This window comes from Lupinus angustifolius, chromosome LG12 (assembly GCF_001865875.1).
Source record: "Lupinus angustifolius cultivar Tanjil chromosome LG12, LupAngTanjil_v1.0, whole genome shotgun sequence".
Classification (NCBI taxonomy): Eukaryota; Viridiplantae; Streptophyta; class Magnoliopsida; order Fabales; family Fabaceae; genus Lupinus; species Lupinus angustifolius.
This window is the reverse complement of record NC_032020.1, coordinates 11,972,182-11,983,351: the sequence shown is the minus strand read 5'-3', so window position 1 is coordinate 11,983,351 and position 11,170 is coordinate 11,972,182. Positions and strand designations below refer to the sequence as shown.

Here is an 11,170-nt window from a genome sequence, read left to right as displayed (position 1 = left end):
TTTATATAAAAAGGAACGTTTGGATACATTAATGCTAATCAATGACAAGTTAATGATAGCAACTAAACATCCCAGCAACCGAAACACATTTTCTATCTTACATTTTGTGTCATTCTATGTACTATCAGATATGATTGGTTGAAGAAAACATATTTACATTAAAATTTTAATTATTAAATATTTTTCTAACTAATTATAATTGATTACACATAAAGTGAATTGGATATAAAATATGCTCTCAGGACAAAGGTAAGTATCCCCTATTCCATATGCTTTTTTTGAGTTTGTATAAGGTTCATGCATACAATTTAAGAAATTATTAATGATTTTTTTTTTTAGTATTACCAAGGTATCTTCTCACTTTTTGGGTAAAGAATTAATCATTTTTGGAGTGCATGACTATCACTGCCAACAAGTGTCGCTCCCATGAATTAAATCCTTGACCTTTTAATCATCATAAGAATTTAGCGGGGCCTTACATCATTAGATCATCACTTTGTTGGTATTAATGATTTATTTGACTCAAATAAACTTATTTATGTGCTAAGAGGGCAAAACAAAGTTAGAATTAATTAATGATGGACTTAATTATTAATTAATAATAAAATTGGAAAAAAGATTTCACCAAACCTTGAAATTGTAAAATAACAAAAAAAAATGAAGAAAAATCCATAAATAACAAAATATAAGGAATAGGTGAAGTATATAACTGTGGAATATTATATTAGCTTGTTAATAATAATAAAATTATAAGATGAGATTATTGGATTAAATATTAAATTGAGAAAGTTCAGAAGAGGAAACATAAATTTTTCTTTAAAAAAATATGTTTTCACATATCCATAAATGTAATTGATTTTTTCTATAATCCGTACTAGTTTAAAAAGCCAATATTAAAATTACTCATGTCTGAACATTTGAAAAATTGCCTACCTTGTTATTCTTGACTCTTGGGTACTTCAGAACTTCATCACATGATGGAAAAGAACATGCTCTAGTATCTTCTCTCATAGTATAATTTCACAGCTTATTCCTTTTCCAATTACACTTTCTCTTTTCCTTTAAAAAAAAGTAAGATTCTCTATGATTGGTGAAACTCAAAATCTAAAACCGTAATATAATATATTGATCACTCGCTGCTTGGTCAGTTACTGTTTGATTATTCTACTCCATGAGATATTAAGCAACCTAGTTTAATTCACCTGATAATAATACATAAATATACAATTCTAAGCTTGCAACACGTGCTAAGAGAGAAGGGATGTAAGATCAAACAATCTATCTATCTACTATTTAACAAAAAAACATCTCTCACGTGTCATCACCTCCTTGAATTGCCACATGTCACACTCACAACAAAAGTTTTCTCACTCAAAGAATTCAACCACCTCCAATACACCCCACTACATCATAACATTTGTTATTATCTCTTGATACATCTATTTATCATTTATTCTTCTTCTTTCTTCCATATTTTTTTCTCTCATTTTATTACTAATTAGATAACCTCATCTCTCTTTCACTCATTCATTTCATTACTCTACTTTTCTTCAACCAATTTTCTCTCTTCTTGGTTTATATCATTCTTCCATTTCAAAATTTCTTATTTTAAAATGATTTTATGCATGTAGATCTATTCATTGATTTTTTCTTTGAAGATGTTGTATCAAAATCTTTTTTTGTTTATTTTGTAGATATGTTATTATTGTTGGATAACTAGAGGAGTGAAATGTCTCTAATGACAAGGACATCGATGATAGTTCTATTTGATCTGATGTATGTTATTGTTTGTTCACCCTTCGAGCATCATTGCACGATAGCTTTTCTATATCTATTTGTTGTTTCTTTATTTGTTTATAGAATAGAATTTTCTATTCAAAATAATCATTATTGTAATGTTGAAAATGACATGAACAGTGACGAGATCGTGAAGAGGAAGAAAAAAAGTAAATAATCTCTCACACTTTGGTATTTTCATCATTTCTCCTTAATTTTCTAAAAAAATTGTTAAAATGTCATTTTGCTACCTAATCTTGAGCAAAAGTAGCATAATATTGATTCTATGTTTTTTTATTTTTGTTTTACATTGTGGTTCATCTGATTCATCAAATTTCACCCTCATTCGCCAATAGGAATGTGGCTTCGTATTTGTTCTCTCACTTTCTTATTCATTCATTCTATTTCATTCCATAATTTAATCTTACGTTTGTCATTTGTCATCTTGTAGTAATATTGATAATAATTTGATTGATTATGAACTTAAATGCTATGATTATATTTAACTTAATATTTGAAATAATTTTGATAATAGTTGTGTAACAATATATTGATATTAATGTAATATTTATGAGCAAAATTTGATTTCATTCATTGTAATTTAAATATGAATAAATGGACAATAAATTAATTTGATTCTAAGAAATTTGCAAGTGAGAATTAATGCATCATTGAAGATTTGGAACAAATAAAAAAATAATTAGGATCATTTAATGTGGTTTTACATTCGTTCATCCCCTTTCTTATTCATTCATTGTGTTTCATTACATAATTTAATGATAATAATTCAATTGATTATGAACTTGAATGATATTGTTATCTTTTAGTTAAAATGATTATATTTCAGTTAATATTTGAAATAATTTTGACAATAATTGTGCAACGATATTGAGCATTAGTGTAATATTTATGAACAAATTTGATTTCATTTATTGCAATTTAAATGTGAATAAATGGATAATAACTCAATTTGATTCTAAATTTTTTATAAGTGGGGATTAATGCATCATTTAAAATTTGTAACAAAGTAATAATAATTAAGATCATTTTGTATTGAACAATAAGAATGTGACTTTACATTTGTTCACTCCATTCCTTATTCATTCACTGTGTTTTATCCCATAATTTAATCTTATGCTTTCCATTTGTCTTCTTATTGTAATAATAATAATAATTTGATATGATTATCTTTCAGTTAAAATTTGAAATTTTTTTGTCCATAATTGTGTAATGATACATGATTATTAAGGTAATATTTATTAGAAAAATTCGATTTCATTCATTGCAATTTAAATACGAATAAATGCACAATAACTCAATTTGATTCTAAGAAAGTTACAAGTGATGATTAATATATAAGTTAAGATTTGGAACAAAGAAAAAACAATTGAGATCGTTTTGTTTATTTTTCTCACTTAACTATGTAAATATGTTCACCTACATTTTTAACTATGCAAATGCACCGGTAATATGTGCACTCTTTTATTCTATAATTTAATCTTATGTTTGTCATTTGTTGTCTTATATTGATAATGATTATATTTCAGTTAAAACTTAAAATAATTTTGATAATAATTGCGTAATGATAGGTCAACATTAATGTCATACTTATGAGCATAATCTGATTTCATTGATTCTTCTTAATTCATCTGTCCTCATTCTTATCAGTTGCATCTCAAATTGGCGAAAGTCTCACATCTCATTTATTCTTCTTAAACATAAGATTTAATATATATATATGGAGCTACGAACCATACATGATTGGTTATAAGGCCAGATTTACTATTCTCATAATTTTTATATGAGAATTGTTCTCATTGAGTAGCTCCATATATATATAAAATCTTAAATAAAATACACATATAGTAGTTACATTTTTAAGGAACAAATATATTAAATAAAATACAAATATATTATAACTTTTTTATAACTTACAATTGATTGAGTGAAGAAATATATTTTCATAACTTATAATTGGTTGAGAGAGAAAATGTATTTTCAAAATAAATGAATCAATATAAAATTAAATGACAAATAAAAATATTCTTGAAATTGCATTTTTTATTGACGTGTGTTTATTTTATAGATTTTTCTTAATTTATAGACCAGTTCTCATTTTTATTAAATTTTTTGTTTATTTTTCATAGATTTATTTATTTTGTTGTTATACAAAAAGAAATAACAAACTAACTAATTTATAGCAAACCCTCTTTAGGAATCCAAAATACATCAAATATTTAAATATAGACAATTGAATACATTTGATTTATTTTATTTTGTTTCTTACCTTTGTTATCAACATATAATCATATAACAATATTAGTTTATATATTTTGATACTTTGTAACAATAATTATGAAACTCATGATTTTTATGATCAAATATTTATTTATATCATATGAGTTCATATTACTATGATAATAATAGTTTGTACTCAATTATATATTATAATACCGTACTATATATTTGATCATTATGTTGCATAATTTGTCAATTTATGGACGATTAATATATTATCATGTCTTACTATGCGACAAAAGTTATGAAGACATTGTGTCGGTATATTAAAAAACATATCCAATGAAATTAATTGACAATTTTTGTGTTTCTATATATTTTGCTTTATTTTATCAAATTATTACACAATATTACTAATATACATTTAATAATATTCATACTTATGTGCTTCTAAATATTCGTCAAAATCAATATCTCAGGAGAATGCTCGAGTAATATGTGATTTTTTAACCATATGAATGCACATGTAAGATGAATGTTCTTAACCATGTGAATACACAGGTAACATGTGTGTTTCTTAATCATTAGAATGTACATTTAACATGTATGTTCTTAATCACACGAATGCACGAGTAACATGTGTGCTCTTAACCATATGAATGCACAAGTAACATATTTTTTCTTAACCATATGAATGAATGTACGAATAACATGTGTGTTCTTAACTATTAGAATGCACGGGTAACATGTGCATTATTAACCTTTAGAATGCACGGGTAATATGTGTTATTAACCGAACGAATACACGAATAACATATGTGTTATTAAACATACGAATACACGGTTAACATGTTTGTTCTTAACCATGTGCCAAAAAATTATTGCCCTCTGCAAATGCACGTGTAACTTACTAGTATATTAGTAAGACTTGAATAATATAGAGAGTGTGAGAGACCCCCTTGGAGAGAACATTCTAGAGGAAGACAATCAAGGAGAGATTCATTTCGTGTGGGTAGACTTCGGGATGTATCTCAGAACTCTATTCGAAGGTATCATTTAGGGTGGAGACTTCCCCATGAGAGCTCCCAGAGAGAACCGATCCTGAGAGTTGGTGTTCGAGCTTCTAGGAGAGTTATCTCAGGATCTTCAAAGGGAGTTGGTTTAGAGGGTGAGTTCAGAGGAGGTGTTCGCCTGAGAGGAGGTGAGTTCAAATGAGGAGAGCGAGGGAGAGCTAGCGAAGATTTCAACACTATATACGTCACAAATTTCCCTGAAGACTTCAACTTAAGAGATTTGTGGAGGAAGTGTCAGGGTTTTGGGTTGATTCAGGATATTTTTATTCCACATAAAAGGAATAGAAATGACCAAAAGTTCGTGTTCATCAGGTTCGATAAAGTTCAGGATGAACATCTACTATCTTGGGAATTAGTTAATCTTTGGATTGACAACAAAAAGATCTTCGCTAATGTCCCAAAATTTGGTAGGACTACTATCAGTTCTTCTGTTAAGCTCCCAGCTTCTCTACATCATATTCGGAAGCCGAGCTATAAGGATATGAGAAGTTATGTTGATGTCGTGATAGGTGAAGCCTCCGACATGGATAAGGAAGGTGACTCGAAAGCTGCTGAATGTTTTGTGAAGAATCCAGGTCCGTCTTGCAGTCTGGAATTCCATACAGGTAAGGAGGAAATGGAAGGGCTGTCTAGGTGTGTGGTTGGTCGAACTATGGAGGGGGTGAAGGTTGAGTTGGTGCCTGACTTATTGAAATCAGAAGGGTTTCTCACTTTGTGTGTCCAATTGTTGGATAGGGACATGGTCCTTCTATCACCAGCGGAGGGGGAGAATTTATGGGATATCTTCAAAGATGTCGAGGTGTGGTTTTCTTCCATTTTCCAGACCCTATCGTCATGGAAATAAGAAATTATCGTTGAACACGGAGACAAATGGGTTAGATGCATGGGAATTCCTCTCCATGCTTGGAATATGGCTTTCTTTGACCTTCTTGCTAAAGAACTCGACATTCTTATTGCGGTGGATGATGATTCAAGTTAGAAGATTCGTTTTGATAGATGTAGGTTGTTGATCAGAACTAACATCAAAAGCAGAATTGAAAAGGTTGTGAACGTGATGATTAACGACATTGAGTGGACCATTAATTTATGGGAAGAATCCAATTTTCAGTTTGAGCATCTGAGGTGTAATGATAATGACATTCTTCGGTCGTTAGTGTCGGATTCTTAGTGCTCAAAGCTAGATGGACTATCGGAAATGTCCTCGGCATGGGTGTCGGATACTATAGGCGGTGCAGATACTCCCCATTTTCTTAGGGTGGAGGGCAATGAGGTCATGGTGGTTCAACCGACTGTGGTTGGAGTTGATGGAGAGTTAATCTCTATGTCTCAAAGTTCACTAAAGCCGTCATTGAGAGTTAATTTTTGTCATGGGGACCAGCAGCTAATTGATGTGTGTAATTCAGATTATCAAGGGGTTGTGATTTCAAAGGAGGAATTATTGTTTCTGAATCCGTGGAGCATTTAAGTGCAATTAACGGTGCATTAAATGTCAATGATTGTGATGCTCCAATCAATGCTAACGTGTCATGTTCCAATTCTTTATGTGGAAATTTATGCTCAGTGGCCAAGGAAAATGTGCACTTAATTTGGGTTGATATTCATGATAATGGCACTAATGGCATGGTGGCTAATACTCATGATAAAGAAATCAATGTGGCGAATCCAAATGCTATTAATTTAAGCATTAATGTTGGCCCTAATAATTACATGCATGAAGCTAATGTATATGGATTTAATTAGGCTCCCATTTTAAATCCTGAAGGTGGTGGGTTCTCACATGCTCTTCCTAGGGAAATTTCTCCCTCATAAGCCTGCGGTAGGTCTTTCGGGTGGTATCCTGAGTTTGTGGAATAAGGTTAACTTCGTCTTTGAAGAGGTGAGGCATGGTACTAACTTTGTGACTGTTAAAGGGAAGTGGGTGAATCACTATGAGTACTCCCACATCATGAATATCTATAGCCCGTGTGATTCGACTGGTAAACGTGGTTTTTGGGAAGAAGCCAAGTTGGACTGGTCGAACTTTGTGAGTGATTGTTGGTGTCTGGTTGTTGATTTTAATGTTATCCCGCATCACGATGAACGGAAAGGATCTGGTTCTCATTTTTTAGGAGTGAAGACGCTGAATTTTCTCAATTTTTGGATGATATGGAGCTTATTGATCTTCCTATTGTTGGTAAGAAATTTACTTGATTCTTGTCAAATGGTAGTGCTATGAGTAGAATTGATAGATTCCTTATAAATGATGGTTGGTTAAATAAATGGAGTCAGCTAGTTCAGATGGGTCTCAACAGGAATTTCTCTGACCATTGCCCTATTCTTTTAAAGAGTGATTATCATGATTGGGGCCCGACTCCTTTTAAAACAATCAACTATTGGTTTTCAGATATCGGTTGTAGTAGTTTTGTTGAAACCGAATGGAAAAATATGATGGTTAACAGAAGGGGCTCGTGTGTGTTAAAATAAAGCTGAAGTGCCTGAAAAGATCCTTGAAGGTCTGGAACAAGGAAAATTTTGGTTTGTTGGACATGAATATAGTTGATAAGGTTTCTCTTATTAACTCCATTGATGAGTTAGGGTGTGATGGTGTCCTTTCTGAACTTGATATCTCGTCCTGGATGTCTGATATTGCGGAGCTTTGGCATTTGTCTCGCCAGAAAGATAATTTGCTCCGGAAAAAATATAGAATTAATTGGATTCAGGAAGGTGATGCCAACTCTAAATTCTTTCATGCTACTATCAATAGGAGTAGGAGATTCAGGGAGATTAGTGGTATGTTCATTAACGAGGAGTGGGTTGATGACCTTGTCAAAGTAAAAGAATTTGTTAGTTCTTTTTTCCAATGTAGGTTTCTTGAATCTCACTGGAACCGACCCTCTCTCGATGTAATTGAGTTTAGTAGGATCTCTGTGGAATATAATATGTTTCTCACGACTACTTTTGAAATTGAAGAGATAAAGGAGGCAATTTGGAGTTGTGAAGGAGATAGAAGTCCACATCCTGATGGTTTTAACTTTGCTTTTATTAAAAAGTCGTGGGATTGGATGCAACATGAGATTCTTGCATTTGTTGAGGATTTTTTCACTAATGGTGATTTGGTTAGAGGTTGCAACACCTATTTTATTGTTCTAATTGCAAAGATTACCCTCCCCTAGGGCCTTGGTGACTTCAGACTCATCTCTCTTGTTGGTTGTATCTATAAAATCATCTCCAAAGTTCTTCCAGGTTGTCTTAAAAGGGTGATCCATTCGGTCATCTCCGAATGTCAAACCGCCTTTTTAAAAGGTAGAAATATAATGGATGGGGTGGTTATTGCCAATGAGGTGGTTGATCAGGCTAGTAAAAAGAAAAAAGGTGATTGTTTCATCTTTAAAGTGGATTTCGAGAAGGCATATGATTCGGTAAATCTGAGCTTCCTTCTCTAAATGATGGAAAGGATGGGTTTTGTGTTAAATGGAGGAATTGGATAAAGAGTTGTCTTCAATATAGTTCTGTGTCAGTGTTGGTAAACGGGAGTCCAACTTCGGAATTCCCAATGGCCCGCGGTTTAAGACAAGGTGATCCTATTGCTCCTTTTCTTTTCCTTATTGTTGTTGAAGGTCTTGATGGTATTATGAGATCGATGGTTTCGAGAAATCTTTTCAGTGGTTATTCAGTTAGTATTGAAGGTGTGGTGGTGTCCCTTCTTCAATATGCAGATGATACTCTATTGATTGGGGAGAATACCTCGTATAACATCTTGGTTCTCAAATGTATTCTGAATTGATATCTGGGCTTAAAACTAATTTTCATTAAAGTAAATTTATTGGTGTTAAAGCTCCTTCACATTTCATTCAGATGGCGGTTAATAAACTGTTATGTGGTGTTGGATCTGTGCCATTTAAATTCCTCGGTATTCCAGTAGGAGCAAATCCAAAAAGATGCTCGACGTGGACCCCGATTATTGAGTCCTTCAAGAAAAAGCTCTCCCTTTGACAACATAAGCTCATTTCCTTCGGAGGTCGGGTTACTCTCATTAAGTCGCTCTTTTCCTCTTTACCTATCTATTATTTCTCCGTCTTTAAAGCCCCTTTATCTGTTATTAAATATCTTGAAAAAATTCAGAGGAGATTCCTTTGTGTTGTGCTATGACTTATATTTCTTGATAACATCAATACAAGTTATGGGCTTGGGCTGATGTAAATGGGTTGGGGTAGATGGTTATATATATTTATGTTATGTAAACCTAATGTAACAAGGAGAAGAATAGTAAAACACTAATCCTTATTCTTTAATAATATATAGTGGTAGCCGCTCAACACTCCCGGGAATGTAGGCACAATTGGCCACACGACTGGTTTGGAGTCGCCACCACGTTTTTGCGGTCAAAACATAGAAAACCCTTTCGATGCCCAAATATTGGAAAGACTTAGCCTTTGAACTAGATATCTAGACTCGGGAGTCGGTTATGGATCGGGGAAGGTATTAGCACCCCGTCCGCTCATTATCAAACGGTACCCACAATAATCGCATGGAACTAGATATACCCTAAAGCTTATTAAATCAATTTATTTTTAAAAAAAATGTTTTTGTTTTTGTTTTATTTTTGTGTCCGACAAGAGTTCGTCTTGCTCCTACGTATCCTTGGGTGCAATAGGGAAATCAAGACTACGTAGTTCTTAGGTAGAAAATACTTGTGTGTTGATTGATTTTAGTTAATGAAAAGTGATATGAAAATTTGTGAGATGGTTATAAGTAGATAGGGTTAAAGATGACGATAAAGTTTACCCCATAACATTTTACCCTCATTTAAAAAAAAAGAAGAGGCAGTACGACAGCCGCTCACCGCTTTTAATTAAATATGATACTCAGATAAGGGTTTGACTTATATCGTCTTATCCATATTAGCGAGAAAGAAGAGGTAGCACGACAGCCGCTCACCGCTTTCTTACTAACATGATAATAAAAGAGGACTCAAATTGTCAATTTATAAGATTAAGGAGAGAGGTACAACTTTGTCCTACATCACTTTACCCATTTTAAGTAAAAGAAGATGCAGTACGACAACCGCTCACCGTTTTTTATTAAATAGGGTAATGAGATAAGGGATTTGTATATATTGTCTTATCCTTATTAGAGAGAAAGAAGATGCAGTACGACAACCGCTTACCGCTTTCTTACTAATAGGATAATAATACTCAAGTTGATATTCTTTCTCTAACCTTATTTATTGATGGTTCAAATAAATATAACATATATTAATTATTGATGACATATGTATAAGAGGCAGTACGACAACCGCTCACCACTTTTCTATTCGAAGGGAAATGAAGATATGGTTCAATCCATTCACTGATCTCCCAAATTCTCACCTTAAACTCTATTTTTATGCTCGAGTAAAAATAGAATCATTGATAAAAACATATGTATTTTTGTTATTCTATTATGATAGTTTAACAAAGCCACTGAAAATAAATATGGATACAATACACACAAACATATAAAGAATACAAGCACAAATATCCAATAAATATAAGATAAATAAACTAAGCAACAAACATAAGGAATAAGCCTAATTCTAAATACAAATCAACAACTTAAATGAATTAAACACATATACTAAGTAGAGTATTATAACTCTAACTCAAATAAGGATAGGTTACTCCTTATATCCAAATAAGACAAATTCATTAATAAACAAAGGAAATAAACAAAAACTATATATACAATAATAAATAAAGTAAAAGAAATAGAAAAAAGAAAAAAAGGTAGGGGTCATCTTCCCCACTTGGACCATGACTCCATGAACCTTAACATGGCATTGCCGGCGCTGGAGAGAGGGAACTAATTTCTAGACGAGAGTATGGAGCCACTGTTAGAGATTCCTTAATGATTGGTGAAATACCAATCCTAGGATCTTGAATTTAATGATTCTCACGCACATATATGAATCAAAGGGTGCAGTATCATACCTAAATCCATGTTCCTGGATGTGCTCCTTTGATCTACGTTTCTGAAAGAGATGTGGTATGATGGCCTTCCTCAACCAAATCCTTGATTCCTCTTGGGACTTGCGTTTTCACTCTGATGGGGAGATGAGAAAACTA

At 32.4% G+C, this 11,170-nt stretch overlaps 1 long non-coding RNA gene across 1 annotated transcript in view; it reads right to left on the bottom strand.

The window, feature by feature from the left end:
* The window catches only part of LOC109361733, a 23,696-nt gene continuing 15,725 nt past the window's right edge, over positions 3,200 to 11,170 (bottom strand). The window contains exon 3 of the long non-coding RNA XR_002109322.1: positions 3,200 to 3,213. This is a non-coding gene — a long non-coding RNA (uncharacterized LOC109361733). The remainder of the gene's footprint in view (positions 3,214 to 11,170) is intronic.